General features: G+C 47.6%; 1 long non-coding RNA gene across 1 annotated transcript; it reads left to right on the plus strand.

Moving 5' to 3' along the window:
* The first annotated feature begins 479 nt into the window (after positions 1 to 479).
* On the plus strand, positions 480 to 5541 carry LOC306652917. Its single transcript, XR_013761581.1, has 4 exons — positions 480 to 583; positions 1007 to 1142; positions 3334 to 3406; positions 5028 to 5541. It is a non-coding gene; the product is annotated as an uncharacterized lncRNA (long non-coding RNA).
* The last annotated feature ends 4874 nt before the right edge of the window (positions 5542 to 10415 follow it).

The raw sequence follows: 10415 nt of genomic DNA on the forward strand, positions 1-10415 counted from the left end.
ATAAATAAAAAAAAAAAAGAATGTAACCATCAAAAATCAGAGATCATGCCTGTCTTCTTCGTTTTATTTCCAATGCTTAGTCCGGTCCTTGATAAAAAGTAGTTGTTTAGTAAATTTTCTAGATGAATGGTTGTCAGTGGATTGATGAAAAAAATGAACGAAATAGATGGATGCATGGATATGGATAATTATTTAAATGGATAGGAGGATAGGTAGACCAATTGCATGGATGAATAATTGGATGGATTAGGAAGCTGATGCTCCATAAATATTTTCTGGAACCTCGGATGCCTGGTGGGTGGATGCAATAATGGGCGGAAGGAATAATGATTGGTTGCATGGAAACTTGAACGAGGGTCTTAGTGGCTACTTCGAATCTTAGCTCCGCCCCGCCAGGGGCGCTGCAGGGCCACTCGCGCAGCCGCGGCCAGGCGGGGGCGCCGCTCTAGGCTACCGCCAGCGCGCGCAGCCGCAGTTCCGCCGCGACTGCGGGGCGTGGAGAGCGTCGCTTAGCTGTTGCCGGACGCTTCTCAGCACCTGCGCCTGCCCGAGGTCCCCAGTGCATTCGGTCCTGCGGCCCCGGGTGAGTCACCGAGCGTGAGCGCTCCAGGCGTCATCTGCTGCGGGGACCCCAGGCGACCTCCAGGGGTCACCGTCAACCCCGGGAAACCGCGCGCCGCCTCGAGGGGCGGAGAGGCCGCCGGGGTCAGCGCTAGCCAGGGGCGCGTCGCGGGTGGGTCGTGGGGCTCCTGGGAGGAGGTCCTCAGTGGGCAGCGGCCTCGCCACCCCAAGCTGACCGACTCTGGGCGGACGTCAGAGGCGCCCGGCCAGCGCCACGCCAGCGGGCCTAGAGCGGGAGGAGGGTGCAGAGCCCCGGGCTTTTTTCCACCCGGTCCTCGACTTCCGACTCGTGGCTTTTAAAGACCCGAAGCCCCTTGTCCGTGGTCTAGTCAGGGTCAGTCATTGTGCCGCGAAAAGCCCTTTCCCCGCCTTTTTTCCTGCCCAGGTCTCGCTGCTGTGCGACTCTCCTTCAGACAGATGAAGGCTCTTCCTTGGATGTTTTCACTGGTTCTCCAGAAGCCCGCGCCCCTTCTCTCCGCACTCCCTGGTGGGTGCAGTGTCCAGGGTGAGGATGTCCCCGGGTAAGTGCTGCTACTCATGAGCACCTAGAAATCGGGGGTGCCTCCTGAATTGCCTTCTGTGGACACCAGAAGAGGGGAAGGTGGTAGAGCTCTGCCAGGTTCGGAGAACCGTGTGGCAAAGTCCCTGTACAGACTGAAGCCCGGTGTAGGTGTCAGGGTGGGGTACGTGATTGCGTTTGGGGACCAGAAAGACCCAAGGTCAGATCCTGGCTAAGTTCCTTTATTTTCCTGAGCTTTACTTTCTGTAAAGGGGGGAAACTGCCAAAACACTGTGAGGACAGAGAGCTTGACTGTTTTTGTTTTGCTTTTGAGCCTTTGTGCTGGCTACATGTAGATGCACAGTAGTTGTGTGGATGGGTGAATAATTTAGGCATTTTGACCAGGAGCTGGTCTTCTCATGGACTCTTTTTCACTATTGTGGATTGAACCCAGGGACTTGTGCATGGAGCTATGTCCCCAGCCCTTTTCATTTTTTATTTTGAGACAGGGTCTTGCTCACTTTTCCAGACTTACTTTAAGTTTGACATCCTCCTGCCTAAGCCCCCCAAGTCGTCAGGAATTACCAGGTGCCACCATATCCAGCTTTTCCTGTGGACTCTTTTGATGGGGCAGATGAAGTCTATATTGGAAGTGATAACTGCATAGTGTTTGGGGTTCTTAGGGCTTGATATTTAAGACAGCAAGTATTTATCTGTTGAGTCTCTTTGGTAGAAGGTAGGTTCCAAGTGGTGAGGGAACCTTCTGGAACCTCACAAAAGTTGATCTGAAAAGTTCTCTGTGAAAGATGATTCTTTGTTCCCTGTGGAATTGTCAACTTCTTTCCCTGTCCATGAGGAAATGATGTATGTAGTTCATGGATTAGTACAACAGCCTACATTTGTTAAACAGCCAGTTACTGTGCTGGAAGCTCTCCATGTGCTTACAAGGATGAGTTTGACCAGGTGACATTTAGGTGACTCATCTGGTGCTTCTTGTTTATTGCAGAGGTGGTAGCTTGGTGCAGAGGGGCCCATGAAACATGTCTCCATCCTGCCAGAAAACAGCTGGACGAGGGTGCTTCCAAGATACAGTCTATCCCCTGGAGGTCTGGGGCTTTTGTTCCTCAGGCATCATACATTCTGGGAAATGGAAGCGAGATGAAGGGGATTCTTGCTGGTCCCCGGTTTTACCTGCCCTGGGGCTTTCAATGCATCTGGTTGTTGCTCTGCCCGCTTGGGTTCAGACTCTTCAGGGATCCCTTCCTTACTTTGGTGTATTGGCAGCAGAATATTTGCATGAACAGCAGAAACGATTTTGGCATCGTGTCCATCTGTACCCAGATCTCAGTCACTTCATGTTCTCCTCCTGCCTTTGGGACCTTTTTTTACCTTCAGTTTAGTTCCCTGGAAAAGAGGAATACAGTGAGGCAGTCTTCTCAGAGTCACAATCCCCTGTTGTTTGCAGCTAAAGTACTCCATCAGTTTTCTTTAGAGGTGTCTTCATTTTGCTTCGCCTGTCTGGTCATGCTGAAGGAACTTTGTAGTATTAGAAACAACTGCTGGGTCCTTGTACTTAGCTGAACTGACTGCTCCAGGCTTCTGCCTTAGTCTCCTTTTATTGCACACCCTCTGTCCTTTTCCATCCCTGCATTCGTAAGTGATCGTGGGATACCCATGTCATGGTCTTTGGTAGTGCAGGCAGAGGAAATGTGGAAGGAACTGTCGTGTGTTTGGAAGGTCTGTACCCTTGCCTTCTGCTTCTGGCAGCCTTCCCACACTCCTGCTTCAATTTTGCTCATACCTTGGACCTCCAGGGCATTGGCGGCTGCCATGTGTGTGTTACTATCATTATTTGGGGCTTTCATTTCCTGCCCCTTCTTTTGGGAACCAGTCTGTGTGTGTGTAGTTTAAGTTGTTTTCAGTGGCCACCAGAGTCACTGCCAGTCAGCATGGCACACTCCCACAAACTTGCTTTGGCATTCACTTTAGCCTGTTGCTGGTTACATAGTCATAATTGGCTGTCCTGCCATTGACCATCCCTGTCTCCCTCTTTAGAGTTAACTCTTTTTCATGAAGAAATAGTGTGCTTGCCAACATTTTTAGAATGCTTACTGTCTGGCAGCTACTGTACCAAGCCTTTTCCTGGTGCTTACCATGCCCTGCTGTGAGCAGTGACAAGCTGGGTGCCCATCAGTGCTCCCTGTCTCTTGCAGATGAGTCCACTGTGTTCGGAGGCACCATAGGAGTTGTCATGTCAGGAACATTCTAGACCCCAGGGATCTTGAGGTAAGATTTCTGATCCATTTTCTGGTGCTTTGGTCCCTGTGTCGAATACAGCCCTTTTCCCAGGACTGATGAGGGGAGCTAAGAGCTGAGATGAAGGTGGTACCGTGGGTCTCCAGACCTGCCACCCACCCAGCCAACTCTAGATCATACCTGACCTTTCACATACCTTCAGTGGCTGCTGCAGGGGAAACCTCAGAGTCCTGTGTGTGGAATAAGAGGTCTCTGGGATATCTGCCCTCTCTTCCTGGGCATCAGCAACAGCATGCTATGATGAAAAATAGGTGGCATGAGAATCCCTTCTGCCACTGTCTCAGTTAGGCACTCTACCACTGAGCTATATCTCCAGCTCTTTTTTATTTTGAGATAGAGTCTTACTAAGTTGACTTGATCACCTTGAACTTGTGATCCTCCTTGCTTCAACCTTCCAAGTTGCTGGAATTGCAGGCATGCACCTCTGCATTCAACAGAACCTAATTTTTTTATTTGAAAAAATAAAGTGGTGACAGTTGACTTTTGTGGTACTTGAAACCCCATGATTCCTACTATTACAGCCCTAACATCTTTCCATTGTAGGCAGTAAGCGAAGTAGGCATAGAGTGACTTCTCTTTGATTCCCCTGGGCAAGGAGTATGTATGGGGCTTCTGTAGAAAAGAAGGGTCATGACTGGGGTCCTGTGCATGGCTGGCTAAGCTATTTTCGTGAACTTTCCCTGTAGTATACCACAGGTTACTGGCATTTGCTTTACTTCCTGGACCTGTCTGCCTGGGCGTGTACCTGCATTCAAAAGTGATCACGGGCTGCTTGTGCTCTGATCAGTGATAATGCAGGGAGAGGAATTGCTGAAAGCCATTTCCCGTGTTTGGAGGGTCCAGCCTGTCCCTCTCAAATGCTGGTGCTTTCACACACTCCCACTTCTTTCCTGACAACATAGTCTGGTCTCATGGCTTCTGGGGGCTGCTGTATGAGAGTCAGTGATGGGAGACATTATGGCTTGGCCTCCTGTTATCAGAGACCAAACTACATCTGCATCAAGGTTTAGATACTTTGGGGATTCCTAGGAGCCAGGATGAATGACATGTAATGAATAAGTGTGAAACTAAGTGATAGTGGAATTTTCAAAGAAAGCAGTCTTTTGTAAGTGGTAGGCCTAGGCAGGCAATGTGCTGGGCAGTAGGAACATTCTCCAGAGTGTAGGGAGCAGTATGAGGAGGACTTAGAGGTTGAGCTCTTGTCCCACTGAGGAGGCAGATGTACAGGCCAATAATGACAGCAGTGGGGGAATAGACTTAAGACAGTTTTCATTTTGATTGTTCTCTAGGAGCGTTGAGGTTCCTTTTTCATTTGGCATGAAAAAAAAAAAAAAAAAAAAAAAAAAACCTGGCAGCTTATACCTGATTAATTAGGTACATTCTTATAGATGTCAGCCTGAAGAAAAATGGTGTAACATTGGAAACCAAACACTCGTACACTTGTGGTAGGGCTGAGGATGTAGCTCAGTGTAGAGCACTTGCCTAGTATGGGTGAGATCCTGGGTTCCATCTCCATCACCACACACACACACACACACACACACAAGCCCTTCGTTAACTTTCCCATTCCATGGCCTTCTCATCATTCTAGGGATGCTTCCTTGGATCTGGAAATAGTGGAAGGAAGCCCCAAGGGATGGAGGCATGACCCTCTCAGGATAATGGCATGGGGTGCCAGCTCTCCTTACGGTGAGTTACTGCCAAGAAGCCAATTCGGCCTGTGTTTCTGAGATTGAAATGGAAATTCCAAGCCACTGGGTTCATCTGACTTTCTCTTGGTTCGTGATGTTGATCGAGGACACTGGCGTAGCAGAAAGTGAAGTGCGATGTCGCCACATGACACATTGCCAGACCTTGCCACTGTTGCCTCAGCACAACATGGAATGATCAGGGCAAGGAAAGCCTGGATTCTGGGAACTTGGGGTTCAGAGGTGGAGACCCTTCACCTGGCTCTGCCCTCCTCAGCAGTGCCACAGATCCGTGGATGGGAAGATTGGTCTCCATTCCATGTGTGGCCAGCTTCTGTTGTCTTCTTGCCTACTCCTGGTGTAACTGCTTAGATACCGTGTCCTTGTCCTTTTGCCTCAATAAATTTTGAAGTATGCCCTGCTGCTTGTTCTTTGGTTTTCACTGTTTGCTAATACCTCTGTGCACCAGCAAGGTCGAGTGTAGAGAAGGTGGGTCCCAGGAGCAGATCTTCTGGTTTCACTCATTGAGAATTACCCCTTGGCACACTCCTAAGGTTTGCCCTAGGGACTGTGAGATGGGATGTAGGACTTGGTCTAGAGATTGAACAATCCTGTGTGCTTCCAGGGGCTCACACTTATTAGAGAGGTTAGAATTGAGTTGGCGAGGGCAGTGGAACATACCTGTAATCCCAGCAACTCAGAGGGCTGAGGCAGGAGGATTCCAAGTTTGAGGACAGCCTCAGCAACCTAGGAAGACCTTGTCTCAAAATAAAATTTAAAGGACTAGGGATGTGGCTCTGTTAAAACACCTCTGGGTTCAATTCCCAGTAGCAAAAATAATAATAATAACAATAATAATTAGTTGACTGAGGAAAATAGTTGACTGACAAATTATTCTCAATTCTTTTTCTCCTTTGGAACTAGGGTGCTTTTACCACTGAACTACATCCCCAGCCCTCTAAATTTTTTATTTTGAGACAGGGTCTCACTGAGTTGCTGAAGGTCTTGCTAAATTGCTGAGGCTGGCCTCAAATTTGCAATTCCCCTGTCTCAGTCTCCTGGGTCACTTGGATTATAGGCGTGCACCACTGCGCCTATCTGGGCTAGGGCTTTGGGTGGAAAGATGATAATGGGGTGGACATAGAGAAAAGACAGGGGCCAAAGATCTTGAAGAAGGCAGTAGTGCTCTGAGCGCTAGGTGATGAAAGTACACCAGGATCTGGAGTGAATGTAGGGAGATGGTTTTGAGCAGAGGTGGGAGTAGAGTGTACAAGGAGCATTGTTGGGAGACCTCTAGGAGCTCAGTAGGAAAATGTCAGGTGTTGGGACTTCTGTTTACAACCAGGTCTGATGGGTCTTTGGGGATTACATTCAGTTTCAACAATGTGGGCACATGATCTGTCTTCACTTTTCAGGTGCAGTCCATACAAAGAAATGTTCCCAAAGCCATGACAGAAAAGGGAGAGTCTATTTCTTCAGCTGAAATTAACTTACTATGATGGGGGCTTAGGGGAAACCAAGCCCTCAGACACCTCCAGGCCAGCAGGGCATACTCAGGACTGAGAGCACTCTGCCAGTCATTTCCCACTTCAGAAAGCTGACTCAGCTGTCACTTCCTTCAGGAAGTCTTCCTTGGCTACACCTCCACCCAGAATGAATTCTGTCCTTCCAGTCATTCATATCAAGTGTCCATTATGTGCATGTAAAATTCTAGGAACAGATAACACAAGCAAAAGAACAAATTCCTGTTTTCATAGTACTTGCATTTTGGAGGATAGGGACATATCATAAAGTACTAAAATATGTAGTATAGTAAAGTAGTACCAAGGGGAAAAAAAAAATCACAGAAAAACAAGATAGGAAGTTTTTGGTTAAGTTGGGGGAGTGGCCTTTTGCATGGAGGAGACAGGAGGACCTCACCTGGGAGTTGTGATTTCAGCATGGGGCTCTCACCTCTGAGCATTGTCTGCAGCCCATGTAATCTACCAACCATCAGAGCATGGACTAATGTTATGGTTTAGATATTAGGTGTTCCCCAAAAACTCATTCATGAAACGATGCCAGACGGTTTAGAGATGAAACAATTGGGTTATCAGAGCCTTAACCAATCAATGCATTAATCTGATAGGAATTAATTGGGTGGTAACAGTGGATAGGTAGGGTGTGGCTGGAGAGCTGGGTCTTTGGGGGTGTGCCTTTGAGTATATATTTTGTACTTGGTGAGTGGGGTCTCTGCTTCCTGACGCCATGTTCCCAGCTGCTTTCCTCCACTACACTCTTCCTCCCTGATATCCTGCCTTGCCTCAGACCCTGAGGAATGGAGTCGGCCATCTATGGACTGAAACTGGGAGCCCCAAAATAAACTCCCCCCCCAAAAAAATTGTTCTCAATGGGTCTTTTGGTTACAGCAGTGATAAAGCTGACTAAAACAACTTGGGATGCTAGGGAGCTCTCCTTTTGAATATCAGGTCAGTGAGCTGGGGAGGCAGGAGGTGTCTGAGGCCGCTGCAGTGCTCCTCCTGATTATGACCATCTGTCAGGTGGTGGTTGACAGCCAGATGAGACCAGGAATAACAGTCAGCACTGGACTCAAGGCCAGGCTCCCTGACTCTCAGCTCTGCTTCCCCCTTGCCCGCAACCACAGTTCAGTGAATTAGTGAGGCACAGTCACCCAGGGGCAGCCATTGATAGGCCTAACCCATGACCTTGGTTCAAAATCAACAGCAGTAGCCAGGCATGGGGGCAACACCTATAATCCCAGCAACTGGGGAGGATGAGGCAGGAGGCAGGAAGATCACAAATTCAAGATCAGCCTCAGCAAATTAGTAGGACCTGAAGCAACTTAGTGAGACCCTGTCTCAAAATAAAATACACAGGGCTGGGGATGATCAGGCACTTCTGGGTTCAATCCCTGGTACCAAAAACCAAACCAAAACAAAAACCCAAAACCAATAGCAGTGATAACTAAGATTCCTTTTGAGGGAGCTTCACATAGGTCAAGAACCTGAGTAACTGGTTATAGGAACAGAAACAGGAAGACGTAGAAGGACTGAGTCTTAACAGCTGCACCCAGGGGTTCAGAGCATTGATCTTCTGTTTCAGGTGAGAGAACAGTTTCTAGAAGTCTTACAGGTGGAAAATGAAACTCCAATTTCCAAATCACACTTATGCTCCCCAAGGCCTGGCTGTGGGCAGCACTCAGACTTGCCACAAAGCTCAGGTTCAGTCTTCTTTAACTTTGTATAATGCATGACCATATGACCAAGATTTCCACCCCCTTCCCCCTCCTCCCCTCCCCCTGACCCCCCTAATGAGAAATCTTAATGTTCACCACCACTGTGCCCAATACCAGAGGGAGCCCAGTGACACTCATTACAGTCAGAAAACATGCCAGCTTAGTGCCTGACAGCCGCAAGGTGCCTATCGCTGTGGGAAGCCGTCCTTATTTAGCAGAATCAGACTAGGTTGAGCCATGGGATGCAGAGGCCTGGCTTCCAGGAACTAATAGCCATGGAGGTCTGTCCCAGATTGCCATGAAGCATGTGGCACTGCATGGGAGTGGTTCCCTGTCTCCTGGAATAGTCCCCCTAAAAGAATGGCTCCCCTAATTCCATCTTATCCTGTACATCACAGAATAAGCTCCTCCCGGTCTTGCCCCCTTTTCCTGTGTATAAGAAATAAAAGAGAGTTGGGTGAGTTGTCATTTTTGTTAGAGGCCAGAGCTGGTATGGCCAGACCTGTCATGCCCTATCTCATTTAAAAAGACTATTGGCTCTTGTGTGTTTATTGAGTACATAAATTTTTTTGGGTAATTGAGTGATATTACAGCCAACATCCTCCTCCAGCAGTTAACCCTTTTCTCATCCACACGGGACATGGCAGAGAGGCCCCCCACATATCAGCATTCAGGGATGAGGAATGGGCCCGTGGCAGCCTGGACAAGATGGAACAGGAATAGATGGAACAGGTCCCTTGGCCTCCTGGGCTACAAATGTCATGTCACCAGAAGGTCCCACTCAGCCTACACTGGGAAACCATCTAGTGAAATCCTAAGAACCTGGTGTAGTTACTTAATCGCTGTGAGGCCTGGAGCTTGTTCTTTTTCTGACCCTGTAATTTGACCACAGAATAGCACTTACTCCAGATAGCAAGGATTAAATCAGATGGTGCAAGTTAAATGCACGACAAGGTAACTGCCTCATGCTCAATAAATGTCAGCTATTTTTATCTGATGAGCATATATCCCAGCGGGGCTGGTGTTAATCATCACTATCATTGGTTGAACTTTTATTAAATGCCATGCACTGTATTAAGCCCACATATATAATTACCTCATTTAATCTTCATAACACAGTGCGGTAGACTTAATTATCCTCCATTCTACAAATAAGGAAGTCCAGACAGGGAAATGAAGGGACCTGTCTCACACCTAATATCAGTTTTCCATTTCCTGGTACATGAAGTAGTGAAAACTGTTGCAGACTGATTTCATAAAAGCATGAGCATACCAGGTTTCAGATGCTTCTTTGTACTGGGAAACTGGAAATTGGGTATTTTACTAATACTTCCATTGGCTTCAAATTATTGCCTGTTATCCTGTTTTCCTAAAGATTTTCCATCTAAATCAGTCTTGCAGATTGAACTTGTGACCCTGATATGCACAGGAACAATAGCCAACACCCAAATATCCAGTGTCCTTCCAACAACAGTTGTCTGAAGCAGGAATCATCCCAGGACTTCAGAACTGGAGGAAACTCAAGAAGGGTATTACTGAGGTGACCCAAGAACCAGAATTAATGTCAAGAAAAGTCATTATCCTACCCGGAAGTTGTTGCTGGGTACCAGATACCCATGTGAAACAGCTGGTGGGAGATGACATTACAGAATCAAGCTAGGAAGATGGAGAGCTAGGCTGAAGGCTGATTTGTTCATCCTAAAATATTGGCATTATGCATGGTGGTGGGAACAGAGATATGGTGATGAATGGTAAGCATCTGCCCATCAGAGGATCGCAGGTATGCAGATAAGTTCTATTTATTCACACTTTGAGTATTAATGGATCAGTCACCATGCATTGGGCCTGGCTCTAAGCTGGGCATACAGCTCTGAACAAAGCAGATGAGGTTCTTAAGAACTGTTACAGTCTAGAACTATGTTGTCCAATAGTAACAATGCAAGCCACATACGTGATTTAAAGTTTTCCTGATAGCAGGGGTGGGGAGATAGTTCAGTGGTAGAGTGCTTCCCTAGCATGGCAAATGTCAGGACCACACGAAAAAATTGTTTTCCCT

This window comes from Sciurus vulgaris (assembly GCF_902686455.1).
Source record: "Sciurus vulgaris genome assembly, chromosome: 2".
Classification (NCBI taxonomy): domain Eukaryota; kingdom Metazoa; phylum Chordata; class Mammalia; order Rodentia; family Sciuridae; genus Sciurus; species Sciurus vulgaris.